Source organism: Cibotium barometz, chromosome 2, assembly GCF_041138505.1.
Source record: "Cibotium barometz isolate CiBa-2024 chromosome 2, ASM4113850v1, whole genome shotgun sequence".
Lineage (NCBI taxonomy): Eukaryota > Viridiplantae > Streptophyta > Polypodiopsida > Cyatheales > Cibotiaceae > Cibotium > Cibotium barometz.
This window is the reverse complement of record NC_141047.1, coordinates 32,978,573-32,981,822: the sequence shown is the minus strand read 5'-3', so window position 1 is coordinate 32,981,822 and position 3,250 is coordinate 32,978,573.

Below are 3,250 nucleotides of genomic sequence, written 5' to 3'. Positions count from 1 at the left end.
TTGTGAGTACAAAAAGTGGCGTATATTATTACATTTTAAAGACCTTGAAATATTTAAAGAAAATAGGCAAATATCTTAAAATTTTCTCAAAAAATCAAGTTAAGCTCCATATTATGTGAAGATCTAAGGTACAAAGTGGGAATCTCATATGAGTTTATATATAAAAGATATTAGCATTTTATGGAATCAGTTCAAATTTTGGACAGGGTGTATACATTGACTTTGTACCTAAGAAAATGAGGACTTTTGACTATCTAATGCTTAATCAAATTATGCAACTATATTTCCAACTTTGAATATGATGTTCCAACAAAAGAACTTGAAACAAAATTCCTTCATTTACTAGGAGAGATTAGCCACTAAAGGTAAATAAATGCTTGTTTTTTTACTGTTTACAGGGTATGTGGTAGTTGATAGACTAACCAAAGTTGCCCATCTGATTCCAGTAAAAGAAACCTACACTGCAGTGAATGTGGCTAGAGTGTTCCTCAAGGAATTGCATGGGCCACCCAGAAGAATAGTAAGTGATCGAGACCCCAAATTCACATCAAGATTTTGGACTACATTTTTTGAAGCAGTAGGAACTTTCTTGGATCTCAGCACAGCTTACCACCTCGAGATTGATGGTCAAATAGAAAGGGTACCAAGTAATCGAAGATATACTTCGGTCATGCTGTGGTAGGGAACCTAAGAAGTGGCTAAGTTATCTGCACCACCTAGTCGAGTTCGCCTACAATGCTTCTTATCTCACCGAAGTATTGGGAGGGATGAGACCTTTCAAAGCTCTGTATGGACAAGACTGTTTAAATCCATTAACTTGGTCCGACCCAATTATTAGGGTCAAGATTTTGAGACAGATGCTTGACGACATGGAGCAGCAGATGCAGTCAATTTGCAAAGATATAAAAGTTGCCCAGGATAGACAGAAGCGGTATGCAGATAAGAAGAGGACAGACAGAAAATTCAAAGAAGCAGATATGGTCCTCATTCGAGTACGCCCCAAAAGAAGTTCTCTATCTCTTGGGAAATACAAGAAGTTATCCCCCAAATATTGTGGACCATATCTGATTACAAAGAAAGTAGGTGACTTAGCCTACGAGGTCCTTCTGCCTCCTCATCTCAAAGTACATAATGTATTTCATGTCAGTCTTCTTAAAAAGTATATACCAAGCCCGAATCATGTGCTTGATGATGAAATCTTAACTTCTTCAACCCAAGGGCAGATAGAACTCCAACCTAAAGAAATCCTTGATGTTCGAGAAAAGATTCTCAGGAATAGAAAAGTGTGATTTTCATTAGAATTAAATTCTATGCATAGAAAGATGCATATTGGAAATAAATTTTTTAATTATAAAAGTGTTACTTCCATCAATATTGATTTTTATGCATAAAATGATGCATAAAAGATTTTTTTTAATTATAAAAGTGTTCCTTCCACCAATATTGATTTTTATGCATATAACATGATGCATAAAAGAATTTTTTTAATTATAAAAGTGTTACTTTCACCAATATTGATTTTTATGCATAAAATGATGCATAAAAGAATTTTTTTATTATAAAAGTGTTACTTTCATCAGAATTAATGTTTTTACGTAAATAGATGCATAAAAGGATTTTCTTTTATATAAAAGTATTATTTCCATAGAAGTTGGATTTTATGCATAAATAGATGCATACATAATTTTTATATCAAAATAAGAGTTCTCTTAAATCCTATGTTTAAATCCCATGAATATTGGTAAATGAATAAGTAAATACTCTGTGAGAGAAAATTCTACCGTTTCATATTCTCTAGGATAGTAATGAGAAAATTCAAAAAAACTATCGAAGTCAGAATTTTAGATGAATGATTAATTTATTTCTCATAGGAATTCATGATTAGTTTTACATTCAGTTAAGCAAAATACTCAATGAATAAAATTTAGTAAAGTAGTAATTGAAATATTACGCTTCGAGAAAGTTAGTTCAGGGAGAACCTTTCCAGGCTCAAACCCTGAATTTTTGTCAGTTTCAAGAAAAGACGATGTGACCAGTTCAAGAAAATTTCACTCAAATCACCCACCGAATCTGAAATCAAGTTAAGACCCTTGATTCTGATCTAAGGAGATCAAGGTTACAAAATTTAGGAAAATCTGTTGGAATTTTAGACTTGTGATCTAGAAGTATTAGGATACGGATTTAAGATATACCCATTGTATTCAAAAGAAAATCAAAACTAAAAACTTGCATAGAAACCCTGTGTTCTTAAAGGACTGTCTTACGCCAAAATACTCGAGGGAGCATTTGTTATATGTATTTTTCTAAGGGAAGTTCGGTTGCAACAGCAGGTGGGGAGTGTTCAAAGGATGGCTCACGTGACAAAAACCTACCCAAGTCTTGACCAACCTAGGTATGGTGAAAAATGGTGTGCTTCCAGTACGATGGGCAAGGGCCGACGAAGCGGTCCTCCCTAAGTGAAGTGCCAGGACACCTAAGAAGGATCTTGGAGGGTTTTGACCAGGCGATGCACGGGCTTGCGGTGCTTAGGACACCCGTGCGTATGTCGTGGAAGATATATATATATGTATGATAACAAGAAAATTATTGTAATCTGTTACTGGATCTCATTGTTGCTGACCTACTGGTCTCAACGGAGAGTCCAGAGTGATACTGTTTTGTGAGAAACAAGGATTGAATGGAAATTTTGAGTTATGACATCTATAACCAATAATTTTTTATCAATGGATTGTTTTTAAAAGTTAAAGTTTAAAGAGGAGTGTGTGCGTATCTGTATTCTAAAGCAAAAGTTAAGAAAGCCATTCAACTATGGGTGGGTGAGTACTTCTCTAGTTCTACTAATTCCAGTGGTTGGCGGTGGCTAGCCCATGGGCCCGGATGGGGTTAGGCTGGAATCAGTAGAGTTTTAATAATAAAATTGATTAATAGGAGTACGCTTAGAACTCGAGTAGTTAAATAAAAGCCCGAAGACTTCTCTAATGAATAGATCAACGGTGGCTGTGCATGATTTAATTAGGAAAAAAGCATTGATCCCTTCAAGTTAAGTCTGTAATTGTTTCCCTTCTATCTGGTTTATTGAAATGAAGGTTAGTTCAGTATCTTGACCTCGTTAGAAAATTTCGTTAAGAAAATAAATGGTGGAATCGTCCCCGTTTTTCGAGCATGGAAAATTTTCCCGGTTTCAGTTTTTGGAATGACCACCAGCTTAGTCTCATGCCTGGACATTTGAGGGAAAGGCCCCAAGTGAGAA